We start from the raw sequence: 23,940 nt of genomic DNA on the forward strand, positions 1-23,940 counted from the left end.
GTTTCTACAAGAAACTTGAATGTTTTATTTACATCGTTGATGGCTTGGTATAGCCCATAAGAAATGCACTGGAAGATGGAACTAGATCAGATTTTAAACTTCTTAAGGACAGAGACTGAACATCCTCTTCTTCCAGACTTACATTAGTCTAGACTTAGCACCTGGTGCTAGCCTAGTTTCTGCATAAGAAATATTTGGAAACATTTTGCTGAAGTGAGCAGTCACTTGGTGACCTTGGACAAGTTTACTTCTTGTCAATATTCAGAAAGACTGGTATAAGCCTGAGCCCAGGACCTATTTATAATCTATTCATTTAAGAGACTTTGATCAATCTCTGTGTGCCAGGAACTCTGCTGGACATAGGACATAAAATGTTTTGCAGCATATCCCTATTCCCTGGCTTCATGAAGTTCACTGCTGCTTCTAGTGAAATGGAGAAATTGAATGAATTTTTGTTGGAGCATTGAAATTAACTGAGTTTTATATAATTTGTATATGATGAGGGTAGTACAGTAGTAAATTAACCTGATATGTAGAAGTCTGAGTGATCAGTAGACCTACATTCAAACAGAAGATACAACCATTTCTCTAGGAAGTGAGCTTAAGAAAAAAGTTAAACATCAGCAACAAACCACCTAAGTGTGAGTCCTAGTTCCCTGACTGGATGCTTGTCCTTGGTCATTTAGTCTCTACTTGTGCTCAGTTTTCCTCTGTAAAATGAGAAAAATGTTGCCTGTCTCACTGATACATATACAAATGCTTAGCTGTAAGTCTGGAATACTGCAGGTGCTCAGTACATTTACTGTTTCAATCAATCCTCAGTTGAAAACAGAAGGTGGATGTGCTCCTAAAATTTACCTGAACCCTACAGAGGTATACACCATGGTAGTCACAACTGTGAAGCATCAAGGATGAAACTGTATTTTAGGTTAGTCTTAAAGCGTCTAAATATTATAGGTTCTCTTTGGATCATGTATAATCCAAGTGGGAACCCTGTGCCTTGACATCTTTCACTTCTTGTAAATTGCAACTCTATATGCACAGCTTTCTAAAGCCTAAAATCATGTCCTCTCAAAATCCACAGAAATGCTCATCAGCTGGTGGCAGGGATTCGTGACAAAGAGGCATCAGAAATAATGTAAAATGGGAGAGAGGAAGTCATGAAGGGCATTGAACATTAGTTCAAAGAACGCTGGCTGATGAGCAGACAATAGGGAACCAATGCTGTTCCCTAAAGGCTTAAGGAAAATACTACATTACTAGAGTTTGACTTTCGAAAGGTATATGGATCTATGTGTGTATAGAGAGGAGGGGGTGGTAGGAAGACCTATAGAAAATGTGTTAACAAGCTTGGATAGGAGAACTTCCTTACTATTTTTCAGATTCTGCATTTTCTGCTTCCCTCAATTTTCCTAATATCCCTAACACCTCTAACTCACGTGGACTACTAGGGTTCCATGCTGACACAGTCTTCCTTTCATGCTACAGGAAAATAATGCCACCTGTGACCTGTCTATAAGAAATAAGTGCCCCAATAAGTTTCCTAAGGATATCCAGGAAAAGCAAAGATGAGAAAACTTTGGAAAGGAAAGAAAAGTAATACCTGAATGATATTATTACATTAAGCTTTGAAATTAGAAAGTGCCTTTTTCCTATATGTGGAAAATGTACAAAAACATTTGCCTCTGTATTTATTGCTAGCTTATGGAATGACGAAGTATAGGTGACTGTGCCTCAAATCACCTGTATGCCGTGGCCTAGTCTTACTAGAAATATTTTTTTTTATAATTTAATAAACGCTTTTCTAAAATTTTTAAAAACTTTTAAGTACCAGGGTACATGTGCAGGATGTGCAGGTTTCTTATATCGGTAAATGTGTGCCACTTTCTGAATGTTATAACCAGAAAAAAAGGACAAGTCTCACATATTTTAGAGTTAATAAAGTTCAACATTAGCAAGTCATTTACATCAAAAATGAGCATGGGGAAAAAAAGAGAGAGATCTGTGCAAATACTTTTTTTTTAGATGAGATTTGTGCTATCAGGTGAATATCCAGACCAAAGAAACGTCTTCATCTTGCACCCTTTCATTTATTAATCCAGGAAATAAAGTAAGGGACAGAAGTACAGACAACCTAGCAATGCCCCCAGAAGAAGAGTTGCTAACATTGATTGAGTTTCTTCTAACATTTTATTTACAAAACTAGCACCTGTACATATTCTCACTCTAATTCCAAAACTTTGGCATTTTCATTATGTAAGAAGCAGATATGTGATGAATTCCTCTATTCCATTCCCTTGGCATTAGATATGGGAAGTTGGCAGAAAAACTTACAATCTTAACTAATGTGCAGGAACTCATGTCTTCACAGAAACCATGACATCATCAACAGTTTCAATCTTTAGCTGGTCCAGCGATGTACACCGAAATGGGTTCTCCTCTCTCCCTTGGTTAAAACTGAAATACTTAGTGCATGTCTATAGTAAATTCCAAAGCTGCCTTTTCCAAGTTCAAGGAAAGCTTCCCAAGAATCCAGGAAATGTCTCCCACGGAGCATCTGGGAAGATGTTAGAGGACTGGGATTGCTTTTATTCAGAAGTTTACCTGTGAACCATTTTTTTTTTAGCCCCTTTTATTTTGCTTGCTCTAGACCCCAAGACCTCAAGGACTTGGCTGCTGTCTCCTGCTCTTTTGTCAAATTCCCTCTATTTCAAAGTAGAATAACAAAGCAGAACAGTTTCCCAGGTGCCTCTTTTTGTTTCAGTACAAAGCATGGAGGCTTCTTTTAGGTTTCATGTGTTTACTGTTAGTGAAAACAGAGAAACAGAGGGGTGAAGATTAAACATAAAACACACATACACGTGCATGCAAACACATCTACAGTATCTCTTGCATTTATGCAGGTCTTTCGGGATTTATATTCATTCTATAGACAGGATCTCATTGGGAAGAGGCAAATATTATTCTTACCCCTACTTTATGTGTAAAGAAACATAGGTCTTGTTTAAAAGATTTACCCTTTAGCTAGAAATGGTGGAGCTGGAGCTGTTATTAATGCTGGGTTTCTTGGCTGTCTGGCTCCTTCTAACACAGCATGAGAAACACTTAGCCATGCTGGTAAGAATTTCTCTAGAATTTGCTAAAATGTCAGTGAGATGAAGCAGGTTTTTATATCACTTATTATTTGTAAGCATTTAAAACTTGCCAAGTAATATATGTCTATAGGAAAATGTATATATAGAATTCCATGTTAACGACAATCTCACAAGAGAGGTATTTTCTTCCTAATTTTATAGATTGACATGTCTATTCTGCCTATTTTGAACCACGTCCTTCTGTCTGCCTCCAGCCCCATCACACTCTGTCACCAAAGATCCCTGAACTCTCCATGTAATGATCAGACATGATCACTTTCCTGCTCTTCTCGTCCAGCACTTCCCCCATAACACTAAGGAAAGCAGTGAAGTGTGGGGTCGGGTTTGGGGCATAGCTTCCCCTCTTCTCATTTCTTGTCCCCTTATGAGCCTCTTCTAGACCCAGTCTCTAAGTGACTTCTGATCTTCTTAGATAGTAGCCTGAGTAACTTTGGACCATTTAACATGCAATACCAGAGGGCACCATTAACTTTTGTAGTTACAGTCATGAGTATTTCTGGTCACATGGCAGTGAAGTGTTAGAAGGAATAGGTACGGTTTTATTCATGTATACAAATGTGCCATCTGAGCCGGAGGGCTATTAGTGACTCTGCCCCCCTCTCAGGCACAGGTGATCTGGCCTCCCCTCCTGCATATCCAAGTTCTCTTCCCAGTTACCTGAATGATGCATAGTGCTTTGTTCCAGATAAAAGATTAACAATATCATTATTAGAAGTTATAGGTTTATATTCCTTTCTACAGATAACTGTATTCTACATTTTTGTCAAGTCTAAACAAGCGACTTATTCTAAACAGAACAAATTGCATTTGACAAGTCTGTACATGTGCTGTATTTTTCTACATTAACAAAATGTAACATAACCAAATTGTCTAAACTATTGTATTAATTCTCTAACACAAGAAAAAGAATCCTTCATTCCTTGACCACTGATAATTTTTAAAAAATTTTTCATTTCTGTTTTTTTAATTGTTTTATCATGACCATTTTTTTTCCATCTCTGCTATGCTTTGGAAATGTGAACTGCTATATTCCTTTATATAAATATTTCAAAATAGAGTGACTGTCTCCTGGTATCAGACAAGCAGAGTGTTTCCATCTTCTCTTTTGGTATTATAAATATTGCGAGCATCTTTTGGCATGTTTAAAGAATTTTTTCAAAAGATAAATTCTAGGAAAGAATATCCATATGTTTTAATATACATTTTTCTTATTTTCTAGAGAAGTTATTCTTTCACATGTTTATTAGATATATTGTTTCTATTTCTTATTTTTAAAACTTTTTTTTCATATTCATAGCCCATTTGTCTATTATTGTGTTAGTGCTTTTCTTATTTGTTTTCAGGGGCACATTACTTATTCATTATATTATTTCTTTGTTTATAATCTATTTAACATATATTCTTGAGCTGAGCTTGAAGTTTTTTCTCCTCTTTCTTTTATCTTTGAAAGCCTGCAATCCTCAAGTTATCCTTGATGTGAATGGAATATTTAATTATAGATGATTGTAGAATTTTATATTTTTACTTTTTAGAAGTAATTCCTTAAATTGCCTGGAAAATATGTATCTCTGTATATCTATGTGGCATGTTGTAAGGATTATCCAATTAGATAATTTTCCAACCACCAATTATTTAATATTCAACCCTTCTCCGTTGGCTGGTGATTATTCCTCAATTGCTGGGGAACTGGCTCTCCAAATGGTATCTGCCTCAGTGGACTGTGCCCATTACCACCCTGGCTGGGCCCTAAGAGGCCTCACCTATCTTACCTTCAATCACACTTGACCATCCCTGATAACATCTAATTTTTGTTTTAAAGAGAGGTTTTTAAATATGCTATGTATCTAAGGTAAAAATATTAAAGCCTTATTGCTTTTGATTGTATAATTTTTTAAACATACTGGTTAATAACTGTTAACAGCTTGGCTTAGTTATTTTTAAAAGGTAATAGAAAAATGCCAGATAAATTGGGTAAAGCAGTAGTAATACCAAGGCAAATTAGGATATGCCTATCCACTTCTCTTATCAGAAGGAAATAACCAGGGAAAGCTGTCTTACATAGTTGGGAAGATTTGGGATATTTTTTATGTTACCTGAAATCACTGAGTTCTCTAAGTTGTCCAATATTGCCTAAGGAGGTAAATTATGTAACCATAAATATAGGAAAAAGGTGGGTTTTGAAGCTTGGATGAGTACAAAGGGAAGAGGAAACTTTAAGAAATTGAGCAAAGGTAAAGGGCTAGAGCAAAGTGTGGCTGCAGATCAATTAAGAGTACATGTGTCTATCAGATATTCTCTTCTATTTTGTTTATTGGCTAAAAAGTGGATCTTAGTGTTGTTCTGGCATTTAGTTATCTACATTTTAGCTGTTTGATAAAACCTACATATTTATCTCTCTATCCATTTTATTGTTTTAAATTCAAAAGAATTTCGAATTCTACTATATTATTTTAGGCATTAGGATTGCCCTATGTGACCAGGTTGTAGCCCTGGTTATAGATTTAGGGACTCATAGACCAAAAAAAAAAACCTTTAGTCTTTACACAGGTTCTTATCTTATTTTGGAATACCATCTTGTGTGAAGTTAAGAAACTTAAACTCTAGAGTCAGAAAATAAGGGTTCATTGTATTCGCCTGCCACCTCTTTGACCAGGCAATTGAACTTTCTGTGCCTCAGAGGAACTCTATGAAATGGAGTTGGTAATCATTACGCCTACTCCAAGCTTTTTGGTGAGGATGAGTGGGAAAAAGTCAGTTATATCCCTTACGGAGCTAAGGGATGTAAGTATACATTAGCTGTTATGTTAGCTTTTACTAACTATATATTAGCTGTCATGATATTAATATCTCACTTTCTGGGGAGTGTTAAATGTTATCTTACTGATATGCAGAAAAAATAGAGATTATATGACTTCACAGAGATAGCATTTTATCACAGCAAGAAGAAAAGTTTGTGTCTGTGTGTGTGTATATGTGCATACACACAACTAAATATTCTACTGACTTCTTAGATAACTTGAAGGTTGTGGGCCTTTTAGGGTTAAAAAAAAATGAGAATTCAAATTCCCAACTCAGGAATGTATTTTAAATAAACAATAAACAAAGAAATAATGTCATAATTGTGTATGTGTCCGTGGGGGACGTGTGTGTGTTCTTTGACATAATCTCACAGGTATTTATACTTGTCAAAACTCATCAAACTGTACACTTAAGATCTATGCTATGCATCTTATTGTATCTAAATTATACAGCAGTGAAAATGTAAATTAAAAATTTAAAAACTGAAACAAGTTACTTGAGACCTGAGATTGTTCAGAGCCTTCAATGTTCAGAGCACAGTTCCTGGTACCTAGTAGATGATTAATAAATATTGGTTAAACTGGAAATCAAATCCAATGATTTTTTTACTTTGATTAATAATTATCTCAAGGGTATCTGCTGGCTCTCATAAGCAGTGATGAGTGCTGCCATGAGTATTTTTTTGTATTTCCTTTATTCTTGAAATTCATTTTTGTTTTTTAATTAACAAATAATAATTATATATACATATATATTTAGGGTACAATATACTGTTTTAATATATGTATGACTTTTTGAGGTTGCCTTGTGGATCCCATTTTCTGTGCTTCTGATATGGGAGAGAGGGGGAAGATGCCCTTCTCTAAGCTCCACACCAGTTCTAAGATGCTAGAATTCTCAGACTTTCTGTTCCTAGTCTACTGTGTTTGAGGATGAAAAAATTTTGCTGTCTCGGAGTACAAAACACAGCTCCAAAGCTGAGCTGGGTGCAAACTAGAATGAATCCAGAGATGCAGAGCAGCACTCCCCTGCCCCAGCCTTACAGCTGGATACACAAGGTGTTTGGCCTCCTTCCCCTTCCAGTTCGGTGAAGTCACACTGCATTCCAGCTGCAGGATAAACAAAGCATTCATCCCAGTCAATTTTAACAGCCTTCTCTTTGCAGATTTGCATATAGCTTACCTTTTATACAGCCATGGGAAGCCCATAAAATCTCAGTCTAGGTTGACCATTTAAAAAAAATGTATTTTTATATGTTGCTGGGTTTGCATACTTCCTGGAAGCAGTAGAGGAACTGCAGGAGCCTTTAAAACTAATTAACAACCCCCTGTTGGAGACATGGCACTCAGCAGTGATTTATCCTGGATGGGCTTGCAGACCTGAGCAGTAGAACTTCAAAAGCTGTGTGCAGATCTGAGGGGATTTACGAAGTGGTATTGTTTATGACGCGCATCTCCCATTACCCACTTTTTGGTAGAAAGTTCAGAAGAAATATTTAATACATCTCTATCCTAATAGGAGTGGTAACAACAGATAATTCTTTGCTATAATGCATTTCCTACCACTACAGGCTCCCAGCAAGTACGATAAGCTGTCCCCTATTCCTGCAAATGTTATTGCATGTTTTAGAAAATCAGGTAAAAATGATATTTCTCTTGCAGTTGGTGGTGCTTCTGACATGTTTTAAAACATGTGGGACTTTAGTACCTGTTGTAGTTACAAGATTTGTAGCCCTAAAACAGTGTCCTTTGCTCTTGCTAAGAGAATGATCTGATGCCATGAAATAGTAGATTTTAACAGTACCTTTTCCCTCAGATAATTTTGTAGCTGCAGAAGCAGAATGATTTGCAATGGCTACTTTCTCCCCAGAAGTCCAGAAAAACAGTCATTAAAAGCTTGGAGAAGAAGGTAGCATAGAACATGGTTGTTTTCATTCCTACCAACTCCTCTAGTGCTTCTTTCTTGGATAAGGGAGTTTTTTGCTGATCAGCAGTGGCCAGATAGATCTGAGATCAAGCTTGATAGATTACAAAATGAATTTCAGATAGAACAAAAGCATATAAGGATTCCTGAAAATGAGATGAGGAAGATTCAGGATGACTGAAGGAAACTTGGATCGCATCTGCATCTCCTGCCTCTGGGTAACCACAAGAAGTCGCTACCATTTTCCAATCCTCAGTGTCTTCATCAATAAAGTGAAAATTAAAATGAGAATCTTTTTGTGAGTCCTAACCCCATGGACATCCCACAAACAGGTCAAAATAGTGAAAAATGAACTTATAAATGAAAGAAGTTTGATTGTAAAATTTCAGGGATCAGAGAATTATACAACATTTGAACCATCATCAAGTACTCCCACCCTTCTATGAGAGGTAATTACTTCTAGGTACCTAGGGGGAATCTCAGTGCTGCTATGGCAGATATTTCAGGTTCCATTGACCCTGGGAGCTTGGTACTTGATGGTGAGCATGGCTGATGAATGCCATGTGAACAACACTGTGGCATATTATACACTACCTTTATGTAAAGGGTATTGCAATTGACTCAGGACAGTGAGCTCAACTTGTATAAACTGGTCATAAATTCTGGTGAAGATACCCTTCTGGATAGCATGGAGAAGTACCTACAATGAAATAAATGCTTTTAATAATAGTGCTGCAAATGTAATGATCAGCTTGTCTCTAAAGATTTTACAAAGAACTTTAGTTTTTATTTGCTTAGTTAGGTTTTACAGTGCAGACTAAACTTTCTTAATTGATTTTTATTCCTTGTTTCACCAAAATCTCATACTGCAATGCATTGCACATTATCATATAGCTTCAAAGCCAGAAATCATCCCTGATTTAGATTTATGGGAAGAGTTTGCATATTTTACAAACATGGATTTTCTTTTAGGTTCTAGCAAAGTGCATTTATATAGTATGCAAAGAAAAATAAAACATCTATTTTGCAATGCTTTTATTTAAATTCTTAATGATTTATAAGTACCATGGTTTGGCTGCCCATGTAGGAATTTATCTGACCCTCTTTAAAGCCCTAGGTCTCACCTGAACTAGGTGATACTGTAGAAGCTCCTTGATCCTTGTCTTGTGGCTTTGGTATTATCTCTCCTGGGGGAAGGGTCCATTTAGTTTTTGTTTGCTTTTATTATTTCCTTCAAATCTCTGGCTGGTTATTGCATTTCTGTATCATTTTGAAATTTATAGTCTATTTAATAGCATTTTTATTTTTTATGATTATGTCAGTCTTACCCATAAGAGGGTCTTAGGGAATATGTTTTGAGATTCTTTCAATAGCAACCACATCTAGAAACTACCTAACTGAATTATGAGTTTTATTTTTTTACCAGAGGGAGCTATGAAACAGAAATGATTTTAGATGTAGATTATAATAATAATTTGGAGGCATCTTTATGATCTGTGAGTTTCATATCACTCTCATGCCTAGCACTCTCTTTGATTATTACTGTTCTAATAGAACTGCAAAATTTCTATACGTATCCAGTAACAGCCTCTACATCAGGGGAAGGTGCAAGGGAGCAAGAGTGTGCTTAATACTGAATCCTTCACCAAAATGTCAGGAACAGGTTGTTCAAATTATCCCAAAGGGCAGTGCAAATTGGTGTTTCATCTTCAGAGATTATGTATTTACAGAGCCTGAAACTACTATTAATAGAGGGGAAAAAGATAATTTATTGGAAGCATACAGGGTGATTTCAAGGAATGCAAAAGCATGAAGTCCCATTATGCAGGACCAGGTCAAGAAGCTAGAAGTTTATTAGGAAACAAGGTACGCGTTCACACCCCAACTTGCACACTTGTGATAAGGGATCACCCGCACAGATGAATACAGACATATGATAGTGGAATAAGAGGTGGCCCATAATTAGAGATGAGATAACACTCTTGAGCCTGTGCTGGGTCCCGAGTGCCTTCCAGGTGCCTCACCTATCCTGACTCATTCAGTCATCACAATGAGAAAAGGAACTGGGTAGGGAGAAGTTAAGTCACTTGCTTAAGGTCACATAAACTGGCAAATAACAAAGAACAGAGTCTTGTCTTCATCCCAGCTGCCTGGCTCCAGACATAATTTCAGTTTTTCTTCATTCTCTGCCAACCTGCCTTTTCTACTTTGCTGCTTCAGCCTTTACCAGACTGCTGCAGCCCCAATATTGCACACATTCCAAGTTCAAGTGTCTGACGGAAATTGACTATATTCTCTGAGATCCAATTTCAACTTCCTGGGAGACACAGTCTGTTAGGCAAAACTGGGTAAATAGTTCAATCTGCCATGGCAAGAGTGATGGGCCATCCAGTTCTGACCTGGTTGCTCCATTTCACCAAGTGTGATCAGGAGCAGTTCTCATAAGAGAAGCTGTAGCCTGAGCAGTTACCCACCAAAGCTGTCTGTTATAATTCGTAACTTACAGTCTAAATATCATGGGGCATGGTGGGCTCACACCTGTAATCCTAACACTTTGAGAGGCTGAGGTGTGAGGGTTACTTGAGGCTGGGAGTTCAAGACCAGTGTGGGCAACATAGTGAGACCCTATCTCTACTAGAAACAAAAATGAATTAGCTCAGCATCATGCTGCACACCTGTAGCCTCATCTACTCGAGCAGGCTGAGGCAGGAGGACCACTTGGGCCCAAGAGGTTGAGGCTGCAGTGAGTCATGATCATGCCACTGCACTCCAGCTTGAGCAATAGAGTGAGACCTTGTCTCCAGAAAACAACCAACAAAATAATAAAAATATCCACATCTGTGGATATGTGAAATGCTCATTCACATGATTCCCTGTACTTCTCTATATATCTTAAATTATTAATTTCAAATCATTCTAATTTATATTCCCTGAAGAAAAATTTTTGACAAGATGAATTGTGATGTATGCATTTCTAGAGTTCATTTTGCCTTTTTGCCGTCATTGCCCTCCAGATTAAAGTAAATTTAGACACCAAGTAAACACAATGAAGCTCTAGCAGTCTTAAGTTTCCCTTAAAGATAACAGCTAAAATTAATTGCCTTATTTAATTCTGACAATCAATCTATGAGGCAGAATTGATACTATTCCCATTTTAACAATGAGGACACTGAAGCAAAAGATTTGAAATTAATGTCCTGGTTCACACAAGTGTCAGACTCTAAATCCAAACTCTGAATGCAGGGCCTGAACTTTAAATTTTTACACTACACCAACTGAAAACTAACATATGTCTGTGTTACTCGTTTAACCCAGTATTTGTGGAGCATCCCAACCAGAAAATACCATTGCAATCTCAGGCATGCCAGTTGCTCATAGATCAAAATCTGTCCTTAGTAATTTCATCTGCTAACTCCTAGAATAATGTCTCTGTATGCATCCTCATGACATTGTGGACACCTGGTGGCAGTTGATCCATCTCTCTTCAGTTGTGGGAACTGGAACAAAAATACATCTTAGTGGTCTGAGTTCACATCACCTAGACTGGGATTCTAAGTATACTTTTTCAAATTTTTGTAAATTTGGGCAAAGAAATAAGCTACTCATATTCATTTGTAAAACTCAAGTGTACATACCTATCTCTCAATTTCTGTGGAGGTTAAATGAGGTATGCTACGTGTTTAATTTGGCTGCTAATAATAGAGGATGCTCAGTGCACTGTGCTCTCTCAATTCTCCTTCTCCACTATGAATATTTGACATCACTGTCCTCACTGGCCCTTGCACGACCAAGCATTAGAATCCATCTTAGCACTTCTTATTTAACTGTCTGGCTATTCAGCCTGCTGTCCCTTATATCTTCTGCTGTGAAATACTTTTATACCCTCTATAATACGTGAGTGAAACTCAAGGTCTCACAAATCTTCCTGAATTCTCTAGATAGGAAAGCTAAAGAGGCAATATTGTGATACTTTGACTGGTCTGTGGATTTGAACAATGACCAAGGAAGCATCGTCCAGAGAGAATCCAATGTAATAGAGGGACATTAGGTAATCTGTAGCTTTTTGGAAGAAAGTTGAAGGAACCATTAAATATATTTAGCCATCACTGATTTTTCCTTGGGTAGAATATTTAGGAAATATGCCACAATATTCTAAAATCATACTTTATAATCAGCAGAATCTGTGAAGTTTTAAATCTGCATGAACAATACTAAAGACCTGATTTCTATTGCCCTTTTTAGTTTTCATGGAGTAGTTTTATATAAACTCTTCTATTGATTCTTACAAAAATGGGTGAAGTTTTTGTTATAACCCCCATTTTATTGATGGAAGACTAATTTTCCAGAAAGATTAATGACTTCTCTTATTTCATTGTTCAAACTGTGGGCTTCCACGTCTTACAGATAGGGCTTAACATCATGGAGTTAGAATCAAATGGATCAGTTTTCATTTAATATTGTTGAGTGTCAAAAATAAAGAGAATAATTTACAGAGATGTGAACAAGTTAGGGAACATAGATCTCACATACAAAGAAATGTGGACCTTTGTCAACTGCCAACATTGATTTCCTCATTTGAAAATTTCACCCACAACAAATCTACAATTTGCTTAGTCTTTCCCTTTCCTTTTCACTGTCTCTGGAACTTTAGAAAAAGTCTGGAGCAGAAACCAGAAGAATGAAAGTTTCAGCCTCCTATTGCCTTACATAGATAAAACAAAAGTTTCTTATAACCCCCATGGATTTTGCTTCTCTGGCCTAATGTGAACTGTTTGCTATGTGTCTACCCCTTTCTGCAAGGGACTCTGAGAAAGGAAGTGTAGAGAATGGGGCTGGGAATATTGCTGCCCCAAATAAAACTACTCAACTCTTAGCAAAAGAAAAAAAAAAAAGGAGGAGAAAGAGTTGTGGATTTTAGCAGGTCATCAAGAGTGTCTATCTCACTGAGCTTGCAGAGATATCTTATATATTTTTTTGTATAACTGGTATGTGATAAATCATGCATCACATTATTAATATTAGAGTAATTAATATAATCATAGCATTACTTTCCTTTTCCATGGAAAACAATTAACTTTGAAAGAAAAATTGTTAATAATAATCCTCAAAATTGAAAATGCAACCTTATATTATTACTGTGTTCATTTACTAATATCTTTTAATTCATTTTAGCTTCATAATATTCCTTGAATAAAGATGGAGAGTATCATTATTATATTTGTCAACAGGAAAATATCCCCATAGCAGTTAAGGGAATTGCTTAAATTAATGGTAGACACATGTATTATTTCCACTTAGAATCTTACAGTGATTTGAGTTACATATATTAGTACTCAAGAGCTACCTCTTCTGGATGGATGGAGGGAGTAATGTACATGATAAACAATGGAAATTTATATTAATAACTTGTAGAAAAATTAAGAGTAGATAATATATCCTTGAAATAGAACATCTGGCAATTGTAAAAGTGTATTCACTATTTGATACCTGAAAAACATAAAGGACACATGGCAGGTGAGACTCTAATTTAAATAGGAGGAAACTGAGACTGATTGTGTATGTGATCTGTCTAAAGTCACTCAGATTATAAATGCAAGAGCTTGGCAGGACACTCATTTCCTCAATTTTAACTCAGTGGTCTTTCACTAATCCTTGCTGCCCTGTAGAAACATAGACTTATTTTTGTTGCTACTTCTCATGAGAAGCAAAAGTTCATAATTCTGAACTCTTTCAAGTCAAAGCTTGCAAAAGTCAGTTTATAGCTGGAATATACACATTTTGTTTGGCCTCCACACCATAGATTCTGTTGGAAAAATATGACTAATTGTCAATATTTAGAAATTATATTTTATACACAATCTTGGGTTTCTAGCATCTCTCCAATGATCTATATGTGAACCACATTCCTAAATGGCATTATGGGGCTGAACTGCAGAACAGGGATGAATTTATCAGTTTTCCACGGGTCCCTTAAGTCTCCTTGGGGCCCCTAATGAGGAAGCTAAAGTCATTTCATTCATTTAATTTATCTGAACGCTGTCTGCAGACAGGCAAGTTTGTGACCCCTGCTTAACTTATAACAAGTCACCTCCTGATATGGAACACAATAGTAGATAATGTAGTATTTTTCTTTTTCATTTCTGATATTTCTTTGAGATCTTTGTGGATTAAAAGAGAGAAGGGAAATTTTCTGTGTTTTTCAAGTCAGAAAAAAATATATATTTATCCTCAGTCTGCTTAGCAGTGAGTAGGGTATGCTAACTTTGTTCAGCCACTGCTGGATGCAGAGTTGACATTGGCAGGCTAGTCTGGTAAGGAAAAGTGAAGGTGAGTGAGGTATCTCTGAAAGTAAGAGAAAGCATGCAGATTGTTGTGTGGAACACAGGCTGATTCAGCATAGGCCCATCTGCCACCAGAGCTTAGATTTGGGCCACTTGCGGCCCATTGTTTGACTGAGAAAGCCATACCCATCCCATCACTAAGTTGACAGTTAAGAAGGGCTTCTTAAAGGAGTGGATTCACTGCTTGTTTTTCTCCCACATAAATATAATTAAATATGAAAGGTGGTGATGGTGGTTGAACATCTGTCTTTAGCTTTCAGATTTTTCACAGTCTGTTGATTAGGTTATGTTTTGTATTATTCCAATGTCCACAGCTGTCAAGTGAAATGGGAGCAGGCCTACCAGAATCAGGGAGCCGAGGTCTATAGCAACTCTTCACGTTCCATGTGGTAATAGTTGGTGACAGCTTCTCCTCTGAACAAATTGTTTTCCGTTGGTTGATGGGTCTCAGCTGTTCTAACCTAGGAAGTGATGAGTTTTGCCTTCATTTGGAAAGTAGGATAAGATCTGTTCAAAATAGACTTGCTGGCTTCTTTGGGTGTTATTGTTTATTTTGTTTTAATCGTGGTTATGTGTGTATGAACATGCAATGGGACTCTGGTGCATTTTGGACAGCAAGTTCTGATCTTACCAAAGTACAGTATCTGGAGCTTTCAAAGGTTTGTGCTGTTCCTGATCCATGAAAGGGAGGGATTAACATAAGGGCAAGAGGAGCATTTCAGAAATATCACTTCTCCCCAGCTCTCTGAGATTGATTTCTCCTCTTAGGAGCATTTGTTCTCAGGCTGATGTCTTTTCCTCATGAGTGAGGTTAGCTCACACCAATATCCTTGGGTAAAGCCAAGCAGTGGCGTGCTAATTAAAATGGTAGAATCAGGAAACACAGAGGCTTTTCTTTCAAAGGTGTCAGATCTACAGACTTAATTTCATATGCTGTGAGTATGCACACATGACACTGCAGTTGAGTATGTCTGAAATGAAAAGGTCTGGAAGATTTTCCCCAGTGCCTTCACATTTCCTTCTCCTTTCTCTGTACTAAAATAGGGTCTTAGGAAAGTATCTAAACTGACTTTGACCCAAAGGCACAAATACTGAATAATTTTTTGGTTACTTGCACTTTAATATGAAACAATTATAGGTATCTATTACTGTTTAATGGAATTTTCTGCCATGATGGGAATGTCACGTAACTGTTCTGTCCACGTCTATAGATACCGTTCACAAATCCCTATTCAGCACTTGAAATGTAGCTGATATAACTGACAGACTGATTTTTCATTTTTGTTTTTATTTCATTTGAATTAACTTCAAATTAAAATAGCCACATGTGGCTGGTGCCTACCATAAGAAGTGCAGAAATGAACCATTCATGATGGGATTTAAAGCTTTCGGCTGTTCCAAATGAAGTATGTATATTTAGGAGGGCTTAATTACCCAGACTGAAATCTGAAACCATACCTTTGCCAACTGAAAGGGTAGCAATGACCATTTCTAGTGTACACCCCAGGAATGAGTACATATAGGTAACAACAAGATATTTACAAAATGAATGCATGAATAAATGCACAGTGATAATAAATGTCGTGATTTGTAGTATCAGAAAACATTTGTCTGAGCCAGGCCCTTTGAGCATCACATTTCTTGCGTCATCAATGCAACAATCCTGTCAGGTCTCTATTATTGCCATCCTTATTTTGCAGATGAAGAAATTGAAGTGCAGAAAAGTTAAGGCCTTGCTCCAGGCTAAAAAAGCTAGTTAATGATGGAATTACCTCTTCAACTTGGTTCTGTCTGTCTCTACAGCTCGCATTCACAATTACAGTTACTACTGTGATGACGAGCTTAAAAGTCAACTTACTTTATGGACGATTAAAGAATCTCGTATCTGAATGCAGTGTTGTAGATCTCCAAGGTCCCTTTCTTTTCTTTCTTTAATGATCACACTTAAAATAAAATAACGTCTAGATGCAACTAGCATAGAGTAAATACTCCATAAAAAGCAGCTGCATTATTTTTACTATCATCATAATTACATGATATTTCTATAAACTCTACTTGCATATGTGATATTAATCAGAAGGGTCATTGAGTCATAAATGAACCTCATAAGTGGTTCTGCCCTTAATGTCACCAATAACAAAATATCCTAAAATCATAATTGAAGATTTAAGGGGCCCAAAGAGAGTAGCTAAAAACATTCTGTCTTACAAGAGCTATTGCTGTATGATTCTGTTCTCAACTCAAAATCAGTAATGGTATTTATGAATATGTTTACCAATAGGACTGAATTTTGGATTTAAAAATAATCTTGTATCTCATTATCTAAGAATTGCATGATAAAGCTGATGAAAGAGTGTATGTAAACGATATTGAATTATTAATTGGAGCAGGATTTGCATCTACCAACATTTCCACCGAGTATAGTGATTACTTTCTGCCATTCGTTCTCCCTGAAATGTGTTTCCTGGCATTCCTACCCATAGGACCTGTCAACCACTGTGCCAGGCACGGAAGTTAGTGAGAACAGATCTACTAGTTATAGTAAAAGGAAAAAAAAAGTCCACAAAGCACTTAGCTGTCAGCCATATCATCTGAAGTAAATTCAATGGAATTGATTTGTTTTAATTCTTCAGTATTCCTAATTGGTCCCAAGCCAATCGCCAGTTAGGACTCATAACATTAAATTCAGGTTGACCATTTGGTTGCTGATCTTTGCATTATCCATATATTACAATTTCAGGCCTCCTCCGTTGACCACTTCTTAGTGATCCAACATGAACACTTTTCTCTATTCCTTTGTGATGCTAAGAATGGTTTTGATGACACAAAATATACTCTGGGCTTCTAGTAGATTAGCAAAGCAACTGAATGTCTGAGTGGGTCAAAGCAATGATCTCTTTTCGTCTTATAGTAAAGAATACCTGAAGGCATGTGTTGCTGTACACTGAAATGGAAATGGAAATAGGAAACTACAACTAGAGATCCTTAGGCCTGTAAGGCTGGGAAAACCAAGAAGAATTGTATAGACTGGTTATAGAGCAGGAGGGTCAGTTGGGAAGCTGAGCCTTGGGAAACATCAAACATTGGAGTCAGGTGAGAGGAACATTTCAAGACTAAGAATCTGTTTGATTTAGAAGCAGAGCTGAGGCCATGTGGCAAGGACGAGTTCAAGTCCTGTGCTAGAGAGATGTGTTTTTTATGTAAACCTAGCCACAACATCTGAGACTGCATAAGTAGGACACCAGATTCAGCTTATTTAGTACACTTTTTAAAAAATACAAATATCGGTTCAATCATTTCCTTTATAGTCACATTGATCTGTTAAGACAAACAAATGAGATGAGGAAGCTTTTCTAATTGAGGCTAACAGGCTGAAAGATGTAGTTGGTGCACTATACTCCCCCAAAAAACGTATGAGTAAATTTCCTCTGAAGTAAACACAGACCATGCTAATAAGTAAAAAGAATGGAAGGAAAGAGTAGTGAAACTTTAAAACAAACTAAAGCACAGGCTGAATCAGCAGCATTTAGTTGACTAAGTGGGAGGATGGTCCTTCCTCCTTCTCTATCTATCAGAGTTCTTTGTTTTGCATTAATTTGATTTTTCTCATTTATGTTGAAATTATTTTGTCTGCGTTTTAATATTGTAAAATCTTTCAGTTTTTCAAGGTCTATCAATCAATTATGGCTTTAAGATTTCAGCCATTGATGTGTTACTTAAAAATGTTCTGCTCATCAGAAAAATAAAAGTTGTAAGAAGATGCTCAGTCATATCATCTTATTTTTTACTAATGCATATTTGATCACATTTTCTAAGTTTGAAACTTCATTTTAACCCTTTCAGTATCAGGTGTAGTTTGGGAATCTTACTTAGTTTTCTTGTCCCAGGTATTTAGCTTTTTTTTTCTTTAAAATCCTTTCTCCCTGGATGTTAAAGCCTTATCTGCCCAGACACTATGATTATGTATATTTTTTACTCTGAATTTTTCAGCATATGACACTAATGTTCTTCCTCTTCTTTGCCTAACACCACATGCTTTAGTTACTATAGCTTTAAAATATAATCTTTTATTAGAGAAAATCCACCCTTATCACTCTTTATTTAAAATAAAAACTCATTTGCAATCCTTAGACATTTATTCTTCCATATAAATTACTTATATGATATTTGTTTTAATTAAGAAAATTATGTCAGGATACAATTGGTTTGCATTATATTTACGAGTCTACCCTTTTTTGTCTCTCTCTCTTTTTTTTTTTTTTTTTTGCAAGTTTTAATATATCAATTCTGAACACTTAATTTTAGGTCTTTATTCTTTATTCAAGTCTTTTTCATAGGCCTCAGTAAGGTTTCCTTGTATAAGTTCTGTGCATTTCCTGAGAGCCTCAGGGAAGTTCCCCTAGTTCTTAGCTTGAATTATTAATAATAATAGAAAAATGGTCCTTCTCCACAGGCTTCAGTACATTTCTCCTCTTCTAACTTTTCAGTGGCATGGTGGAAACAGTTGTAGGGTACTACCAGTGAGCAAAAGGAATAAGGAATAACAAAACTGTTTGTCTTGGATGGAAATGAAGGGTCTTATTTATAGTGACACTCAAGGGCATTACTCTGTGAGAATGGGATTAATTTCTGAGTTGGCTAAAAGACCTCAGAAGAGAATTCAGAGTACACAGCTTCCAAGATAGGCATGTGTCTCCCTAGATATGTTATTTCTCCCATTTTCTTTTCTTTAATATCACCTATGTCCTTTAGTATACAAACAAACAAAGAAGTATACTATTAGTGTATCCTCAAATGTCAGCTCAGAATGTAGGCAAATGACTCATATGAAGTGGAAAAGAGATGAAGGAAATTCAACTAAACCGTATCAAGACAAAGGATGTGGGAAAAGTCTGTTTAGAATAAAGGGAGCATTTCCTAGCTGCTTTTGTCACTCAGGTGTAATCATGCAACTAAGTGTTGGCTGATGGGATGTAAGCATGAAGAGTATGCACAAATTCCAGGAATTAAATCTATGGGACTCAGTTTGCTAATTTGCCTGTATTTCTTCCTGTGGTGCCTGGGATATTGACATGATGGCTTCCTTCAGATTTCTTCAAAATGAAGGGAAAATAAATTATTTTCTTCTTAACTCATTGTTATTTTGGGTTTTGCTGGCAATCGCAGCTGAACCTGATTTTAAAAAACGTAGGTTATATATTTTGCAGGAAGAATACATAAAAACAGCCACCACCAACCACACATATCCTCATGAAATTAATGAACTTCATGAATGAAGAAAGACGTTTTTAGTCATTCAAGCAGAAAAAAAGCAACTCTCTCTCGAAGTTTAAAAAAAGCCAGGTTCGCTTTCTAATTCTCTAGAGCAATACTGAATTTTTTGAAAAGGGCTTAGGTCTATAAGTTCAGTGGAAAATAGTATATGACCGAAAAATCATAACAAGATAAGTTTTCTTTCATATTCAAATGTTAGAAGAAGACATTCTCAAACAGCCTTACGCTCAGAGAAGTGCTACCTGAGAGCCAATCTTGGAAAAAAGTACCAAAAAAAGCACCTTAACCATGAATAGGAAGACCATACTAAAGAGGATTGATGATGAGTTTGGATGTCTTTTAAGTATTACACAACAAGTAAATGACATTGGAAGAAATGACATATTTCATCTCACATAGTAAATGACTAATAAAAATCCCACAGTGGGAAAAGGAAAAGTGGGAGAAATCATATGCTTTTCATTCCAGATGTATACATCCAATGGTCTTCTTGATGTTCATCCTGGGGATCCTAAATTCATTATGTGTAAAACTAGATTTACATTCTTTCTCCCAAATTCAGTCTATTTTCAATGTTCTCTGTCAAGGAGTATTCATGCCATTCACTCCTCACCCAAATTTTTTACTTTCTCTTATTTTTTTAAATTATACTTTAAGTTCTGGTGTACATGTACAGATCTTGCAGGATTGCTACATAGGTATATACATGCCATGGTGGTTTGCTGCCTCCATCCCCCGTCACCTACATTAGGTATTTCTCCTAATGTTATCCCTCCCCAACCTCCTCACCCCCTGTTATTGCTCCACTAGTCCCTCACCCCCCAACAGACCCCAGTGTGTGATGTTCCCCTTCCTGTGTCTATGTGTTATTGTTCAATACCCACTTATGAGTTAGAACATGTGGTATTTGGTTTTCTGTTCTTGTGTTAGTTTGCTGAGAATGATGGTTTTCAGATCCATCCATGTCCCTGCAAAGGACATGAATTCATCCTTTTTTATGGCTGCATAGTATTCCATGGTGTATATGTGCCACATTTTCCCTGTCCGGTCTATCACTGATGGGCACTTGGGTTGGTTCCAAGTCTTTGCCATTGTAAACAGTGCCACAATGAACATACATGTGCATGTGTCTTTATAATAGAATGATTTATAATCCTTTGGGCATATACCCAGTAATGGGATTGCTGGTTCAAATGGTATTTCTAGTTCTATATCCTTGAGGAATCACCACACTGTCTTCCACAATGGTTGCACTAATTTACACTCCCAAAAGTGGAAAAGTGTTCTTATTTCTCCACATCCTCCCTAGCATCTGTTGTCTCCAGATTTTTTAATGATTTCCATTCTAACTGATATGAGATGGTATCTCAATGTGGGTGTGATTTGCATTTCTCTAATGACCAGTGATGGTGAGCATTTTTTCATACATTTGTTGGCTGCATAAATGTCTTCTTTCGAAAAGTGCCTGTTCATATCCTTTGTCCACTTTTTGATGGGGTTGTTTTTTCTTGTAAATTTGTTTTAGTTCTTTATAGATTCTGGTTATTAGCCCTTTGTCATATGACAGAATAGAGGCCTCAGAAATAATGCCTCACACCTACAACCATCTGATCTTTGACAAACCTGACAAAAACAGGCAATGGGGAAAGGATTCCCTATTTAATAAATTGTATTGGGAAAACTGGCTAGCCATGTGCAGAAAGCTGAAACTGGATCCCTTCCTTACACCTTATACAAAAATTAACTCCAGATGGATTAAAGATTTAAACCTAAGACATAACACACACACAAAAAAAAAAAAACCCTAGAAGAAAACCTAGGCAATACCATTCAGGACATAGGCATAGGTAAGGACTTCATGACCAAAACACCAAAAACAATGGCAACAAAAGCAAAAATAGAGAAATGGGATCTAATTAAACAAGAGCTTCTGCACAGCAAAAGAAACAGTCATCAGAGTGAACTGGCAACCAACAGAATGGGAAAAATTTTTGCAAGCTATCCACCTGACAAAGAGCTTTCTCTTATTTATTGCAGGACCTTAGCAGTCACCTTCTAGAAGGAAACATGTGTTCCTGGTGCTCCAGCACAGGCACTTGCATTTGGTTTCCTTCTGTCTGTATGTTTCTGTATCTCATTTTACCCCTTTTTCACTCCTCCTGCTCATATATGGGACTTCGCTAAAATGTACTTTAACCTCTATTTCTTGTGTGGTAATATCACAGGGTTGTGGTTCCTACAAGGTCTAAGCTTCTCCATATCCCACCACATGGGTAAATTCAGTTTAGGGACGAAAGAGTGAGCCTTGAGTCCAAGTCATGTTCCCAATATAGTTTTCCAAAATAGGCACTGCATTGTGTCTCATTTGTATTCCTGCATTAGTTATCAGTGAGGTTCAGAAACAAGAGAAAGAGGCTTATGATTAATCTCTACTTTCTGAAGCCACATCATTATCTATTGTTTCTGCCTGTGTGGGTGAAGGACATTTTACCAACTCAGTGTAATTAAAACTTTTGATAACCTTTTTTAGTCATTTGTTTTAAGTGTTTCCTTGTATAGAGCATATAAGGTTCTGATTTGTAGTTCACCTGAGAAGGTTTCTTTCAATTGGAATTTTTAGGCCATCTATACATACACATACAGAACAGATATATTTGGCTTTAAGTTTTTTAATCCTATTTTTTTAAATTGTTCTCAATGTGGTTATTTTCTTTGCTTTGTTTTGTATATGTGTTCTGATAATTTTGAATGTTTATACATTTTCTTCTAGTGGCTTCCTATAGGTAACTGTAACTTTATGTAATTTACTCTTTTTTTTTTTTTAATAATCCATGCAGGAATAATACAATTTATATATTATTTACTTTCTCTTTATTTTTCTTAATTACCTAATTTTAGTGAACTTTTGGTTATAAAAAATGAAGAAATTAGTATCCCTCTTTCCTACCATTTATTTATAGGATTCTTACACTTTCAGTATTTATGACTAAAGGTTCTCTTTTTAAAGCACAATCCCAACCTTGGTTGTGTAATCAAATAAATTGGACATCATTTCATTATAGAGTTAATTTTAATTTTCAAGAGGTTAATAGTTCAAAAAAAAAAAAAAAAAAAAAGAGCATGGGAAGGTTGTCTTTAGGTTAGCTTTAGGATAATTGTGTTCCGTTCCCTAACAAGGAAAAGTACTCATGTAGCAATTTTATTAACCACCATAATAGAAGAAATATGTTTTTAAATTTCTACCCTACTCCTGTAACTAGTTTGTGAATTGGTCAGTTCCTGTAGAGAAGCAGGGGGAATGGCCATTACTAACATGAGGAATTCTAACAGAGAAGCAATAGAAAATGGTAGTAAAATAATGAGTTTTGGAGTCAGACTGCCTGATTTGAAGCCTGGATTTGTCACCTACAATGTGAGAAAAATTACTAATACTTTCTATAAAATGGACAGGGAAGTTAGATCAAAAGTTAAATGAGAAAGAAATAACAATATAGAAGAGTGTTGTGTCACACAGTGTGTACTCAGTAAAGGCTGCTCGTTATGGTATTACTCATCTTAATGTTTGCTAATCTGTTAGATGAAAAATGGTGGTTAGTTTTTATTTGAATTTGCAGTTTCCAGATCAACATGCTTAAAAACATTATAAAAACATGTTTATCTGCATTTATGTGCCTCTGTGTATTGTATGTTAATGTTCTTTTTTAATTTTTCTCCTGAGTTGTCTTTTTTGAATGAATTTGTTAAAGATCTTTTTACATTAAATATGGTAACCTTGTGTATTATACATTATTTTCAAATGTTTTCTCTCAGTCTAACATTTATAATTTTAAAATGTTTTTATTAGAGTAACATATATTCAGAAAAATGTACAACTCGATGAACTTTTACTATCTAAGCACCTCTGTGTAGCTAGCACTCAAATCACAGAAAAAAGAAAATATTCCAGCACCCCAGAAGATCCTGTCCTGGTCTATTAGGTCCACACCTGACCCAAGTGTAATGCTATCCTGACTTCTAATAGCAATTAGGATAGATTAGTGTGTTCTCATGTTTCTATTCTTTGAATAAATGGAATCATATGGAACTGTATTAATTTGTGTCTGGCTTTTGCTATTGGCAATTTCATTTTGTTTAAGAATGGCATCTTTCATTTTATTTTATTTTATTGAGGTGGAGTCTTGCTCTGTCGCCAGGCTGAAGTGCAGTGGTGCAGTGTTGGCTCACTGCAACCTCCGCCTGCCGGGTTCAAGTGATTCCCCTGCCTCAGCCTCCAGAGTAGCTGGGATAACAGGGGTGCGCCACCATGTCTGGCTAATTTTTTTGTATTTTACTAGAGATGGAATTTCACCATGTTGGCCAGGAAGGTCTCGATCTCATTACCTCGTGATCCAACTGCCTCGGCCTCCGAAAGTGCTGAGATTACAGATGTGAGCCACCGTAAGCAGCCA

This window comes from Sapajus apella, unplaced genomic scaffold (genome assembly GCF_009761245.1).
Source record: "Sapajus apella isolate SASKATOON/1434 unplaced genomic scaffold, GSC_monkey_1.0 scaffold31, whole genome shotgun sequence".
In the NCBI taxonomy this organism is placed as follows: domain Eukaryota; kingdom Metazoa; phylum Chordata; class Mammalia; order Primates; family Cebidae; genus Sapajus; species Sapajus apella.